The 16,303-nt window shown below is 42.3% G+C and overlaps 1 protein-coding gene across 2 annotated transcripts in view; it reads left to right on the top strand.

Annotated features, from left to right (window-relative positions):
* The window catches only part of GNG3 (G protein subunit gamma 3), a 33,408-nt gene that overhangs the window by 12,615 nt on the left and 4,490 nt on the right, over positions 1 to 16,303 (top strand). The window contains exon 1 of one of the 2 annotated variants that reach the window (XM_077287566.1): positions 9,523 to 9,660. The exons of the other annotated variant lie outside the window; for it this stretch is intronic. The gene's annotated coding sequence lies outside the window, so the exon portion shown is untranslated. Of the gene's footprint in view, positions 1 to 9,522; positions 9,661 to 16,303 lie in introns of those variants that run through there. 2 annotated transcript variants of the gene reach the window in all.

Raw genomic sequence — 16,303 nt, 5'->3', positions numbered from 1 at the left:
AGGGTTAAATCGCGGAAAAAATTGGCGTGGGCTCACGCGCAATTTTCTCCGCCATAGTGGTAAAGCCAGTGACTGAGGGCAGATATTAATAGCCAGGAGAGGGTCCATGGTTATTGGCTCCCCCGTGGCTAAAAACATCTGCCCCCAGCCACCCCAGAAAAGGCACATCTGGAAGATGCACCTATTCTGGCACTTGGCCACTCTCTTCCCACTCCCGTGTAGCGGTGGGATATGGGGTAATGAAGGGTTAATGTCACCTTGCTATTGTAAGGTGACATTAAGCCAGATTAATAATGGAGAGGCGTCAATTATGACACCTATCCATTAGTAATCCAATTGTCTGAAAGGGTTAAAACACACACACACATTATTAAAAAGTATTTTAATGAAATAAACACACAGGTTGTTTTAGTATTTTATTGTTCTCTCAATCCATTCGGAACACCCTCGCTTGGCAAAATAATAAACCCACAAGATACATACCCTCTCTGATGAACTGTCAGGTCCCACGAGGTAATCCATCTGAAGGGGTTAATTATTTTACAGGCAGGAGCTGCGCTAAAGCACTCGCTCGTGTCTGTAATCCCCGGGGAATGAATGAAAGCTGGGTGATCTGTACTTACATTGAGTTGCGGTGAGGCGCCCTCTGGTGGATGTTCTCATATGACCTGGAGCGTGGGAACTTTTCCAAGGCTCCAGTTCATGAGTTCATCCACCAGAGGGCGCCTCACCGCAACTCAATGTAAGTACAGATCACTCAGCTTTCCTTTCATCACCCGGGGCTTACAGACACGAGCGAGTGCTTTAGCGCAGCTCCTGCCTGTAAAATAATTAACCCCTTCAGATGGATTACCTCGTGGGACCTGACAGTTCATCAGAGAGGGTATGTATCTTGTGGGTTTATTATTTTGCCAAGCGAGGGTGTTCCGAATGGATTGAGAGAACAATAAAATACTAAAACAACCTGTGTGTTTATTTCATTAAAATACTTTTTAATAATGTGTGTGTTTTTTAACCCTTTCAGACAATTGGGTTAATAATGGATAGGTGTCATAATTGACGCCTCTCCATTATTAATCTGGCTTAATGTCACCTTACAATAGCAAGGTGGCATTAACCCTTCATTACCCCATATCCCACCGCTACACAGGAGTGGGAAGAGAGTGGCCAAGTGCCAGAATAGGCGCATCTTCCAGATGTGCCTTTTCTGGGGTGGTGGGGGGGCAGATGTTTTTAGCCACGGGGGGGCCAATAACCATGGACCCTCTCTAGGCTATTAATATCTGCCCTCAGTCACTGGCTTTACCACTCTGGCGGAGAAAATTGCGCGGGAGCCCACGCCAATTTTTCCCGCGATTTAACCCTTTATTTTACACGCTACAGCGCCCACATTTTGCACATACACACTACTAACATTAGTAGTGTGGAATATGCAAAAAAAAGGGATATGGGATGGTTTACTGTATGTAAACCATGTCTCATATCATGTCGGGTTTAGGCAGGAGTAATGAAAAGCCGGCAATTGAATTACCGGCTTTTCTCTAACACCGCTGCGTATTTCTCGCAAGTCACACTGCTGGTCTGTGTGTAATCCGATTTTTTCTCGCACCCATAGACTTGCATTGGCGAGTCTCGGCCGAGATACGCTGACAATCGCAGCCTGCTGCGATTTCACTCGGATCCTGAATACGGTGGAGAAAATATCGGATGATGGGAGCTGCACCATAGATTAACATTGGGCCGAGTGCTATGCGATTTTTTATCGCATAGCACTCGTCCGTATTACGGTCTAGTGTGACCCCGGCCTTATTGTGGTAAAATTTCTTTGATACGACTTGCGTTTATTTGTGAAAAAAAACAAAAATTTGGTGAAATTTCACAATTTTCAAACTCTTAATTTTTATGCCCTTAAATAAGAGAGTCATATTGCACTAAATAGTTAATAAATAACATTTCCCACATGTCTACTTTACATCTGCACAATTTTGGAAACAACTTATTTTTTTGTTAGGACGTTATAAGGGTTAAAAGTTGACAAGCAATTTCCCAATTTTAAAAGAAAATTTGCAAAAACATTTTTTTTTAGGGACCACCTCACATTTTAAGTGACTTTGAGGGGCCTATATGACAGAAAATACCCAAAAGTGACACCATTCTAAAAGCTGCACCCCTCAAGGTACTCAAAACCACATTCAAGAAGTTTATTAACCCTTCAGGTGCTTCACAGGAATTTTTGGAATGTTGAAGTAAAAAAATAAACATTTACTTTTCTTTCACAAAAAATTTCTTTTAGACCTCATTTTTTTACTTTCACAATGGTAATAGGAGAAAATGGACCACACAATTTGTTGTGCAATTTCTCCTGAGCATGTAGATACCCAATATGTGGGGGAAATCTACTGTTTGGGCGCATGGCAGGGCTCAGAAGAGGAGTGCCATTTCAGTTTTTGAATGTAAAATTTGCTGGCGTAAATAGCGGTTGCCATGTCACATTTGGAGAGCCCCTGATGTGCCTAAACAGTGGAAATACCCAACAAGTGACACCATTTTGGAAACTAGACCCCTTATGGAACCTATCTAGATGCGTATTGAGCACCTTGAACCCACAGGTGCTTCACAGAAGTTTACAACTTTAAGCCGTGAAAATAAAAGAAAAAAAAAAATCGCATTTTTCCCAGATAAATCTTTTAGCTCCAAATTTTGTATTTTCATAAAGGTAACAGGAGAAATTGCTCCATGCAATTTGTTGTGCAATTTTTCCTGAGTATGCAGATACCCAATATGTGGAGGAATACTAGTGTTTGGGTGCACGGCAGGGCTTGGAAGGGAAGGAGCCCCATTTGACTTTTTGAATGTAAAATTTGATGGAATTAGCGGACACCGTGTTGCGTTTGGAGAACCCCTAATGTGCCTAAACAGTGGAAACCCCCCACAAATGACACCATTTTGGAAAATTAAACCCCTTAGCGAACTTATCTAGATGCGTATTGAGCACCTTGAACCCCCAGGTGCTTCACAGAAGTTTATAATGTTAAGCCGTAAAAATAAAAAAAAAATAAAAAAATTCCAACAAAAATCTTTTTTAACTACAAATTTTGTATTTTCACAACGCCAAAAGGAGAAAATTACAGTGCAGATATTTTTTTTACCTAAAATACAAAGGAAATGTCACATCTTTAACTTTAGGCCCTGTAAAGATCATTTAATCTTCAACTTGCCTAACTGTTCACAATAACTGTAATTTTGCCCAGGGGGTGTCCAAACTATATTTTCATCTTTTAGGGTAAGTTCACACTGCATTTTTGCTGCGTTTTTTTGCTGCTTTTTTATGCTAATTTTCAGCTGCTTTTACAGTACCAGCAAAACCTATGAGATTTCAGAAATCTCATGCACACTCATTGGGTTTTTGTCAGGTCAGTATTTTGTGCTTTGCAGCGTTTTTTTTTTACATAAAGCATGTCACTTCTTTCAGCATTTTCAGCATTTTGAAAATTACAAAAAGGAAAATGGGCCATTGCAAAGGTTTGGGCTCCCTTGGAGATTTGTGTGGTCAGATAACTTTGACCAAGGTTTCACACCTTAATCACTTGTTAGGGTGATGGCTTATTCACTATTATCGTTAGGAAAGGCCGGGTGTTGCACATTGAAATGTAATTAAAGGGAATCTGTCATGTCATTTGTAGCATCTAAAGTGTCCTCTGTGTGGTGTTAGTGATGAAATGTGCATCAATAACATAATTTTCAAATTAAAATCAAGGCTGTAATTCTTATTAAAAAAAAACACTTTATATACACTTCTCAAAAAACTAAAGGGAACACTAAAATCCCACATCCTAGATATCACTGAATAAAATATTCCAGTTGTAAATCTTTATTCATTACATAGTGGAATGTGTTCAGAACAATAAAACCTAAAAATGATCAACGTAAATCACAACTAATATCCCACAGACGTCTGGAGTTGGAATGATGCTCAAAATCAAAGTGGAAAATGAAGTTACAGGCTGATCCAACTTCAGTGGAAATGCCTCAAGACAAGGAAATGATGCTCAGTAGTGGGTGTGGCCCCCACGTGCCTGTATGACCTCCCTACAATGCCTGGGCATGCTCCTGATGAGGCGGCGGATGGTCTCCTGAGGGATCTCCTCCCAGACCTGGACTAAAGCATCCGCCAACTCCTGGACAGTCTGTGGTGCAACGTGACGTTGGTGGATGGAGCGAGACATGATGTCCCAGATGTGTTCAATCGAATTCTGACGTCTGAATCTGAATGAGACCTAAAAGTCACTATTTTTATGAAACCATATATGCAGTAACCTACTTGGAAAAAATAGTGATGCCCAGTACGGCTTACATATTTAACCCCTTCCCGACCTGTGACGCCACGTAGGCGTCATGAAAGTCGGTGCCAATCTGACCTGTGACGCCTATGTGGCGTCATGGAGGGATCGCGTCCCTGCAGATCGGGTGAAAGGGTTAACTCCAATTTCACCCGATCTGCAGGGACAGGGGGAGTGGTACTTTAGCCTGGGGGGGGCTTCACCCCCCCCCCCCCCGTGGCTACGATCACTCTGATTGGCTGTTGAAAGTGAAACAGCCAATCAGAGCAATTTGTAATATTTCACTATGAAAACTGGTGAAATATTACAATCCAGCCATAGCGGATGCTGCATTATCATCGGCCATGGCTGGAAACACTGGTCTGCACCCCCCCACCGCCACCGATCTCCCCAGTCCTCCATCCTGTGCTCCGCTCCCCTCCGTCGTCCTGTCCGCTCCCCCGTCCTCCTCCCCCGTGCTCCGATCCCATCCCCCCTGCTCCGATCACCCCCCCCCCCGTGCTCCGATCCCCCCCTTCATACTTACCGAGCTTCCCGGTGTCCGTCCATCTTCTCCACGGGCGCCGCCATCTTCCAAAATGGTGGACGCATGCGCAGTGCGCCAGCCGAATCTGCCGGCCGGCAGATTCGTTCCAGCTACATTTTGATCACTGTGATAAAACCTATCACAGTGATCAAAATAAAAAAAATAGTAAATGACCCCCCCCCCCTTTATCACCCCCATACGTAGGGACAATAATAAAATAAAGAAAATATATATTTTTTTTCCACTAGGGTTAGAACTAGGGGTAGGGTTAGGGGTAGGGTTAGAACTAGGGTTAGCGTTAGAATTAGGCTATGTGCACACGGTGCTGATTTGGCTGCGGATCCGCAGCGGATCCGCAGCCAAATCCGCGGATTGGCCGCTGCGGATTCGTAGCAGTGGTCCATCAGGTTTACAGTACCATCCTCTGTGCCCATGGTGCGGAAAATACCACGCGGAAATGCTGCGTTGTATTTTCCGCAGCATGTTAATTCTTTGTGCGGATTCCGCAGTGTTTTACACCTGTTCCTCAATAGGAATCCGCAGGTGAAATCCGCATAAAAAACACTGGAAATCCACGGTAAATCCGCAGGTAAAACGCAGTGCCTTTTACCTGCAGATTTTTCAAAAATGGTGCGGAAAAATCTCACACGAATCCGCAACGTGGGCACATAGCCTTAGGGTTGGAATTAGAGTTAGGGTTGGAATTAGGGCTAGGGTTGGAAATAGGGTTAAGAATAGGCTTGTGGTTAGGGTTATGGTTAGGGGTGTGTTGGGGTTAAAGTTGTGGTTAGGGTTGGGGTTAGGGTTGGGAATAGGGTTAGGGTTGTGGTTAGGAGTGTGTTGGGGTTAGGGTTGTGATTAGGGTTATGGCTAGAGTTGGGATTAGGGTTAGGGTTGTGTTGGGGTTAGTGTTGGAGTTAGAATTGAGGGGTTTCCACTGTTTAGGCACATCAGGGGTCTCCAAACGCAATATGGCGCCACCATTGATTCCAGCCAATCTTGGGTTCAAAAAGTCAAATGGTGCTCCCTCCCTTCCGAGCCCTGACGTGCGCCCAAACAGTGGTTTACCCCCACATATGGGGTACCAGCATATTTAGGACAAACTGAGCAACAACTATTGGGGTCCAATTTCTCCTGTTACCCTTGCGAAAATAAAAAATTGCTTGCTAATACATAATTTTTGAGGAAAGAAAAATTATTTTTTATTTTCACGGCTCTGCGTTATAAACTTCTGTGAAGCACTTGGGGGTTCAAAGTGCTCACCACACATCTAGATAAGTTCCTTGGGGGGTCTAGTTTCCAAAATGGGGTCACTTGTGGGGGGTTTCTACTTCTACTGTTTAGGCAAATCAGGGGCTCCGCAAACGCAACGTGGCGCCCGCAGACCATTCCATCAAAGTCTGCATTTCAAAACTTCACTACTTCCTTTCCGAGCCCCGACGTGTGCCCAAGCAGTGGTTTACCCCCACATATGGGGTATCAGTGTACTCAGGACAAACTGGGCAACAATTATTGGGGTCCAATTTATCCTGTTACCCTTGTGAAAATAAAAAAATGTTTGCTAAAACATTTTTGAGGAAAGAAAAATGATTTTTTATTTTCATGGCTCTGCGTTGTAAACTTCTGTGAAGCACTTGGGGGTTCAAAGTGCTCACTACACATCTAGATAAGTTCCTTGGGGGGTCTAGTTTCCAAAATGGGGTCAGTTGTGGGTGGTTTCTACTGTTTAGGCACATCAGGGGCTCTGCAAACGTAACATGATGCCCGCAGACCATTCCATCAAAGTCTGCATTCCAAAACGTCACTACTTCCCTTCCGAGCCCCGGCATGTGCCCAAACAGTGGTTTACCCCCACATATGGGGTATCAGCGTACTCAGGAGAAACTGGACAACAACTCTTGGGGTCAAATTTCTCCTGTTACCCTTGGGAAAATTAAAAAATTCTGGGCTAAAAAAATATTTTTGAGGAAAGAAAACACATTTATTATTTTCACGGCTCTGCGTTATAAACTTCTGTGAAGCACTTAGGGGTTCAAAGTGCTCACCACACATCTAGATAAGTTCCTTTGGGGGTCTAGTTTCCAAAATGGGGTCACTTGTGGGGAGTTTCTACTGTTTAGGCACATCAGGGGCTCTGCAAACGCAACGTGACGCCCGCAGAGCATTCCATCAAAGTCTCCATTTCAAAACGTCACTACTTCTCTTCCGAACCCCGACGTGTGCCCAAACAGTGGTTTACCCCCACATATGGGGTATCACCGTACTCAGGAGAAACTGGACAAAAATTTTGGGGTCCAATTTCTCCTGTTACCCTTGGGAAAATAAAAAATTGTGGGCTAAAAAATCATTTTTGAGAAAAGAAAAAATATTTTTTTATTTTCATGGCTCTGCTTTATAAACTTTTGTGAAGCACTTGGGGGTTCAAAGTGCTCACCACACATCTAGATTAGTTCCTTGGGAGGTCTAGTTTCCAAAATGGGGTCACTTGTGGGGGAGCTCCAATGTTTAGGCACACAGGGGCTCTCCAAACGTGACATGGTGTCCGCTAATGATTGCAGCTAATTTTCCATTCAAAAAGCCAAATGGCGTGCCTTCCCTTCCGAGCCCTGCCGTGCGCCCAAACAGTGGTTTACCCCCACATATGGGGTATCATCGTACTCAGGACAAACTGGACAACAACATTTGGGGTCCAATTTCTCCTGTTACCCTTGGGAAAATAAAAAATTCCAGGCTAAAAATCATTTTTGAGGAAAGAAAAATTATTTTTTATTTTCACGGCTCTGCGTTATAAACTTCTGTGAAGCACCTGGGGGTTTTAAGTGCTCACTATGCATCTAGATAAGTTCCTTGGGGGGTCTAGTTTCCAAAATGGGGTCACTTGCAGGGGAGCTCCAATGTTTAGGCACACAGGGGCTCTCCAAATGCGACATGGTGTCCGCTAACGATTGGAGCTAATTTTCCATTCAAAAAGTCAAATGGCGCGCCTTCCCTTCCGAGCCTTGCCGTGCACCCAAACAGTGGTTTCCCTCCACAGATGAGGTATCGGCGTACTCAGGAGAAATTGCCCAACAAATTTTAGGATCTATTTTATCCTGTTGCCCATGTGAAAATGAAAAAATTGAGGCTAAAAGAAATTGTGTGAAAAAAAAGTACTTTTTCATTTTTACGGATCAATGTGTGAAGCACCTGAGGGTTTAAAGTGCTCACTATGCTTCTAGATAAGTTCCTTGGGGGGTCTAGTTTCCAAAATGGGGTCACTTGTGGGGGAGCTCCAATGTTTAGGCACACGGGGGCTCTCCAAACGTGACATGGTGTCCGCTAAAGATTGGAGCCAATTTTTCATTCAAAAAGTCAAATGGCGCTCCTTCCCTTCCGAGCCCTGCCGTGCGCCCAAACAGTGGTTTCCCCCCACATATGAGGTATCAGCGTACTCAGGACAAATTGGACAACAACGTTTGTGGTTCAGTTTCTCCTTTTACCCTTGGGAAAATTAAAAAATTGTTGCTAAAAGATCATTTTTGTGACTAAAAAGTTAAATGTTCATTTTTTCCTTCCATGTTGCTTCTGCTGCTGTGAAACACCTGAAGGGTTAATAAACTACTTGAATGTGGTTTTGAGCACCTTGAGGGGTGCAGTTTTTAGAATGGTGTCACTTTGGGGTATTTTCAGCCATATAGACCCCTCAAACTGACTTCAAATGTGAGGTGGTCCCTAAAAAAAATGGTTTTGTAAATTTTGTTGTAAAAATGAGAAATCACTGGTAAAATTTTAACCCTTGTAACTTCCTAGCAAAAAAAAATTTTGTTTCCAAAATTGTGCTGATGTAAAGTAGACATGTGGGAAATGTTATTTATTAACTATTTGGTGTAACATAACTCTCTGGTTTAACAGAACAAAAATTCAAAATGTGAAAATTGCGAAATTTTCTAAATTTTTGCCAAATTTCAGTTTTTTTCACAAATAAACTCAGAAATTAGCGACCTAAATTTACCACTAACATGAAGCCCAATATGTCACGAAAAAACAATCTCAGAACCGCTAGGATCCGTTGAAGCGTTCCTGAGTTATTACCTCATAAAGGGACACTGGTCAGAATTGCAAAAAACGGCGAGGTCATTTAAGTCAAAATAGGCTGGGTCATGAAGGGGTTAATTAGAGGAACAGGCAATAACAAAAACATGATCAAATTGTGCATTGAGAAATCTGAAACTATAGGTAACAGTAAATGACAGCACTGCTATTACAGAGCCACAACTGGTGATAAAACATAATGGCAATAAACTGGTTAACAAATCAAACATTGAATTTATTTTTTTCACGGCCTAACAAACCATTTTCAATTAAGTCACTATCAGATTATTCATGAAGCCTTCCGTAAATTACAGCTGGGCTTTATGATATTATCTAATCCAAATCTGATAATGGGATTGTGGATTAGAATTATGCAATCAATGCTGGGATATCTGTAGAAAATAAAAACTATAGGGTGTTTTACAGTAACTTGCAGAACATACAACATATGTGATACATTAGCCGACCTGGATGTAGCATTACATAGGGTTCACTCCCTAATTCTTCCCTTTCCTATCCCCACTGTCCTCGGTTTCTGAATGCCCAGCCTAGCCCTGTGTGAGCATATTCACTCATTCAGCCACTTCTCACCATCCTCCTCCTTCCTCCAGTCTCTCCTCCCCCATTTCTCTTTGTTGCAGGGTGTGAGTGTTTGGTGAAGCTGCAGTGAAGGAGCTTTTTTTTCTCAGCATCCTGTATCTCTCCATCACCTAAACAGAACAGGTAGGTACCAATTACAGCAACCTTTATATGACGATGGTAAACAGATGACATATATGTAACCAGCCTTGCGGACCCCGGTACCAACAGTCATTTATATGGACATCCCCTGATGCCCCACCTTAATAAGACATTCACCATAAAATATAGATATATAGAAACTCATATATCCATGTATATAAAACCATAAAGTAGTATCACTGACATCATGTATTCTTATTGTATCACATTATTTACAGTCATAGCGATACAATTATGTAGCAGATAAAACCATAAATATACAAAGAAACTATTTGCCTTCTCCACCGCCATCTGTACTATGCAATGAGTGAGGAGTAGATATGTAGTTATATGAAGAAGATGCCCTTTTTTTTTTCTTTATATTATTTAATAAATTCCTTTTATATAAAAGCAGGCAACGGCCTAAAACAAAGGCAGGATGTGTAGGATTCAGAGAGGCAGCCGAGCAATATACGGAATGGAACACGGAACAGTAAGAGCTCATTTCCCCATCTGCTATGGTGTCCATATTTCCGTACCATTCTTCTTGTTACCAAAAATTGGATTGGTTCACAACAGGAGAAAGAAGGAAGATTTTAGCTTTGGACAAGGTTTTCAGTTTCCTATGCAGGGATCTGTTTTGGTATTAGATTATAAAAATACAGATGGAAATCCAGACATTAAACACGATTGTGCAAGATTTATTTTGGGTAAGCACGTTACCCAGACGTTACCAGCCAAATATGGCTGAATCCGAGGAAGCAGAGAGAAAATGCAATGAAAGCAAGAACGGATACCTTCTATGGAAAACCACAATTGGTGCATTCACAATTTGGTCCCTTGATATTTATTTACTTATCTGTATGAAAAAAATATAAAACTAAAATCCTATTGAAGTATTCACAATTTGGTTCCTTCACGTTTATTTAAAGAATACAAAACAAACAAAATTCATTTATCCTATTAATATTTATAGAAAAATAAATATACTTTATACATTACAAAGACAGTGGTTTTTGCTTTGCCTTTGAATTGACATTGTGGATGTAACTATGGTCTAATGTTTTTTGTTTAATGTAATCTGGTACAAAAATATATTGATCCAAATATTTACACAACTTTTATGTACTTTGTATCTGGAAGGTGTTTTTTTTTTTTTTTTTTTTTACTAGGGCGGCTCTGCACCCACTTAAGGGTACTGTCACACAGTGGCATTTTTATCGCTACGACGGCACGATTCGTGACGTTCTAGCAATATAGTTACGATCTCGCAGTGTCTGACACGCAGCAGCGATCAGGGACCCTGCTGAGAATCGTACGTCGTAGCAGATCGTTTGAAACTTTCTTTCGTCGCTGGATCTCCCGCTGTCATCGCTGGATCGTTGTGTGTGACAGCGATCCAGCGATGCGTTCGCTTGTAACCAGGGTAAACATCGGGTTACTAAGCGCAGGGCCGCGCTTAGTAACCCGATGTTTACCGTGGTTACCAGCGTAAAAGTAAAAAAAAAACAAACCGTACATACTCACATTCCGGTGTCCTTCAGGTCCCTTGCCGTCTGCTTCCCGCTCTGACTGTCTGCCGGCCGGAAAGTGAGAGATCACACGTCACCGCTGCGCTCTGCTCTCACTGTATGGCCGGATCTCAGTCAGAGCAGGAAGCAGACGGCAAGGGACCGGACGGACATCAGATGGTGAGTATGTACGGTTTTTTTTTTTTTACTTTTACGCTGGTAACCACGGTAAACATCGGGTTACTAAGCGTGGCCCTGCGCTTAGTAACCCGATGTTTACCCTTGTTACCAGCGAACCTCGGCATCGTTGGTCGCTGGAGAGCGGTCTGTGTGACAGCTCCCCAGCGACCACACAACCACTTACCAACGATCACGGCCAGGTCGTATCGCAGGTCGTGATCATTGGTAAATCGTATAGTGAGACGGTACCCTAAGGCTATGTTCACAAGTTGAGTTTTTGCAGGCAAAACCTGCTCTTTTGTTTACAAACTAAGGCCACGTTCACACTATCAGTATTTGGTCAGTATTTGTAAGCCAAAACCAGGAGTGGAACAATAAGAGGAAGAGTATAATAGAAACATATGCACCACTTCTGTATTTATCACCCACTCTGGTTCAAAATTAGGGCCCCCACTGATTGCAAGAATGAAAGGGCCCGTGGTTACTTATGAACCATGCTTTTTTTATCTCAACATGGTGCTTTGTGAGCGCAGCGCTCCTCAGCCTCCTGGGAGGTAATCCAATTCTGATGACTGACAGTTTGGGTCATGGCATACTTGAGCTACAGACCCAAACTGCTGTTCCATGTTGCAAGCAGAGGCAGGTTTGCCTCTACAACATTGAAGGATTTTATGGGTATTGAAACTGGTCAGAATTAGCGTTATCCTTTAAATTTAAGCTGCTTTATTTTTTTTATACTCCTTGGTACTTGGTTTTTATAAAGCTTTATAGATACAGTCATGTGAAGATTACATGCAAAAAATATGCAGCTTGGTCTAAGGAAAAAAATTCAGAGATGTGCGTGGACCCATACACTATGATTGGACTGAGTGCGATCTAATGTTTTGTCAGATCGCACTCGAACCGAAAATACGGTCGTGTGTAAAATCCCTAATAAGTAGGAATGGGATGCACTGGAACCTGATTCTAGTGATTGGTGGTGGTTCCTCTGTGATCAAACAATAAATGTTCATTGTAGAGAAGTCCCCTTCAAGACTTCTTCATACGTCCGTGCAAATCGGTCCAAACATGGACAGCAGTACAAGGAATGGCCGCCAGTCTCCCGTCTGAAGCATGACCGCTTCATATATGTCTAGAAGGCTATGAGCCTTGAGTTGGGAGAGCCAAAGCCAGTCCGTGCATTGCAGCCCACACTCGGACCAGTTTGTATGGCTGTCTGAAGCAGCCTTAAAGAATGTTACACATCTTTTTTTAACCATTTTCGGTTGCTTTTGTAGAGTTTTACATGGCCAAACGTTATTTTAAAGCTTTGTAATGCATTAATTGCATTAGATACAAAGTAGATTTTGTGTATTGTTGGCAGGCACGCTCTGGGTATAGTGGTTTTTCTATAGGGCTAGAAAACAACATTATAAATTCACATTTATATTCCATGCCCTATGACCCCATTATTCCAAACCCCAGAATTGCCCACTGGAATAGGAGTTAAGAGATTCATGGTATGTACATTTAGCCATAAAAATAGACTCCAACATGTCTTCTCAAAATCACTTACCCTGCCGAACCTAACTGATCTAAAAAAAAATCTTTACCCAGACAGATCTTTACATGGTTCTCCTATCTATAGTTGCAATCTTTCATTTCTTCTTTCCAGCCGGTCACAATGCTCAGATATGACCTATCTTCGAATCGCTCTTGCTTTGAGAGGACATGCCGACTAACATAATTTCTCAAATTTGCTCAATTCTGTCCTCTCTTTATGATGAGACCGTACTGTGGTTTATCAGAGAGAGGAAGATTTGTTGTGTCGTCTCCGAGGAACAGCGCAATAAATCCTTTTTCGGTACCCGTAGAATTTCACTAACTTCTAAGCACAAGAAAAAGAACTATAAAACTTTCTCCAGATGGTATAAATGTCCAGCTGATCTACACAAGACAAATCCTTTGATTTCCAGTCTATGTTGGAGATGTGGAAATTCAGAGGGTACCATGTTGCGTATTTGGTGGGAATGTCCAGTAATTCTACAATTATGAAATACATTTTTACAGGTATTTGAACATATCTCGGGAGATGACATACCCAATACTCCTCAGATTGGACTCTTGTCCATGATTCCAGGCTCCTATAAGAACGTCAAATGAGGAATTTTGCGGCACTGTCTAACTGCTACTTGTTCCATTATTCCGAGAAGATGGCGATCTAAGACAGCCCCATCTATTCTAGACTGGGCATCAGAAATGGACTCCATCTGCAGAATGGAGAGGCTCCCAACACATAAGAGAATTCTGACGGTTTCTGTAGAACCTGCTTGAGTTGGATTATGTATAGAGAATCTGACGATTTTTCAGAGTTTCTATAGAACCGACTATCCAACAAGTGATATTTTTATTTTAGTATGTTGATGAATTTGATGCTTAAATTTGCCGATTGGCTCTAATTTTCAAGATCCAGAGGAGGTTGTAAATACTTTTGACACTTCTCATGCCAGCTTATAGAAAAATAGCATCTTTATTATTTCATCATCTTTATTGCATTTTTAGTAGCTCGCATATTACATCATTTATTTAGTGTATTGAGCCTTCAGTATTCTATCATCTTAAAATATGATCAACTCGTCTCCGACAATGTAATCCAAATAACCGTTGCATCACCTACTTTTATAAATACTCTCTGTGTAAGGTATACAGTTTTAGGATTTCTTGGCTTAGTTTCTTAGCATATTGACATGTTTCTATATATTTTTTCAGATATGCCTCATTCTTGCATTAACAAAGCGGATAGTTTTTGCTACATATGCGGAGAAGTCGTTTTTGCGTCACAAAGGCGAAACTTGACTACCATGATAAGGAAAGCCTATAACCTGTATTTTGGCTGCAGAATAGGGAATCAGGACAAGAGTTGGGCTCCACACATATGCTGCAATACATGCGCATCACATCTTACCCAGTGGTTGCATGGGAAGAGGCAATCTATGCCTTTTGCAATCCCAATGATCTGGAGAGAGCCAACAGATCACATTACCGATTGTTATTTCTGCATGGTGCCCCCCATTAGGAAAGGTGTTTCAAGGAAGAAAAAGTGGACTTTACAGTATCCAAACCTTCCGTCTGCAATACGCCCAATACCACATACAGAAAAACTGATGGTTCCAAAAGCACCAGAAACATTTTCAGTCGAGTCAAGTGAAGACGAAGAGAGCACTTGGTGTCATGGAGCATCTTCCTCTCACGACCCAGACTTTCTGTCCACAACCTCAATTGAACCACATCTTATAACACAAAGTGAACTGAAGGATCTTGTTAGGGATTTGGATCTGACCAAGAGCAAGGCTGAGATCTTAGGTTGCCGACTACAGCAGTGGAATCTCCTAGCAGGTGATGTTCAGATTTCTTTGTTCCGCAACCGTGATTAAAATCTTGTCCTATACTTCTTCATGGAGGGCGTTCTTGTAGCATGCAACAATATCAACAGTATAATGGAAGCTCTGAAGATAAGCCTTCAAGCCTCTAGATTATAACTTATCGATTCATCCAAAACAAGCCTAAAAGAAGTCTTACTGCATAATGGCAATGCGCTACCTTCAATTCAAGTTGATTATCCTGTCCAAATGAAACAAACCTATGATAACATCAAACCTTTGTTGAGGTGTGTGAACTATGACCAACATTTGTGGCCCCGCTGTGGTGACTTGAAGGTGGTTGCCTTCTCCAGGGTGGATATAGTACTGCTGCTTTCTGTGAGAGTGGGATAGTCATGCAAGGGAATATCACTACAATAAAAGAGACTGGCTTCTCCGACATTCACTTCAGCCATGGAGTAAAAATGTCCAGCATCCAGCACTTGTTGACTAACATAAGATATTGTTTCCACCATTGCATATCAAGTTGGGCCTAATGAAGATCTTTGTAAAAGGCAATGGATAAAAATGCAAAAGCATTCAAGTATCTCATTGATAAATTTCCAAGGTTGAGTGAAGCAAAGATAAAGGAAAGAGTCTTAACTGGATCTCAGATTTGTAAGCTTCTTCAAGATGAGGAGTTCCTCGGTTTGTTGCAGGGCAAGGAAAAGGCATCATGGGTCGCATTCAGCATTCACATTAAAGGGAACCTGTCACCCCGAAAATTGGAGGTGAGCTAAGCCCACCAGCATCAGGGGCTAATCTACAGAATTCTGGAATGCTGTAGATAAGCCCCCGATGTATCCTGAAAGATGAGAAAAAGAGGTTAGATTATACTCTCCCAGGGGCGGTCCCGCTGCGGTCCGGGGCCTCCCATCTTCTTACAATGACGTCCTCGTCTTGTAGTCACGCTGCGGCTCCGACTTACTTTGTCTGCCCTGTTGAGGGCAGAGCAAAGTACTGCAGTGCGCAGGCGCCGGGAAAGGTCAGAGAGGACCGGCGCCTGCGCACTGCAGTATTTTGCTCTGCCCTCAACAGGGCAGACAAAGTACGCCTGTGCCGGAGCGTGAATACAAGAAAAGGACGTCATCGTAAGATGGGAGACCCCGGTCCTGACCGCGACGCCCACCGCAGCGGGACCGCCCCTGGGTGAGTATAATCTAACATCTTTTTCTCATCTTTCAGGATACATCGGGGGCTTATCTACAGCATTACAGAATGCTGTAGATAAGCCCCTGATGCCAGTGGGCTTAGCTCACCTTCGATTTTGGGTGACAGGTTCCCTTTAATGGTAACTTCTGAACAATGAAGAGTTGGTGGAAAATCTCAAAACATATAAGGATCTTGACTGTAACATTTCCTTAAAGATTAATTTCTTACATTTGCATCTAGACTTTTTTTTCCACCAAACTGAGAAGCGAGTGCCGAGCACAGTGAGAGATTTCACCAAGATATTGCGGCCATGGAGGAAAGATGTCAAGGAAAATGTAATCCATTAACGCTTGCAGGTTACTGTTGGACAATTGTAAGAGATGATCCAATGTAGGAGTACAAGAG

This window comes from Ranitomeya variabilis, chromosome 2 (genome assembly GCF_051348905.1).
Source record: "Ranitomeya variabilis isolate aRanVar5 chromosome 2, aRanVar5.hap1, whole genome shotgun sequence".
Lineage (NCBI taxonomy): Eukaryota > Metazoa > Chordata > Amphibia > Anura > Dendrobatidae > Ranitomeya > Ranitomeya variabilis.
This window is presented reverse-complemented; position numbering and strand designations above follow the sequence as displayed.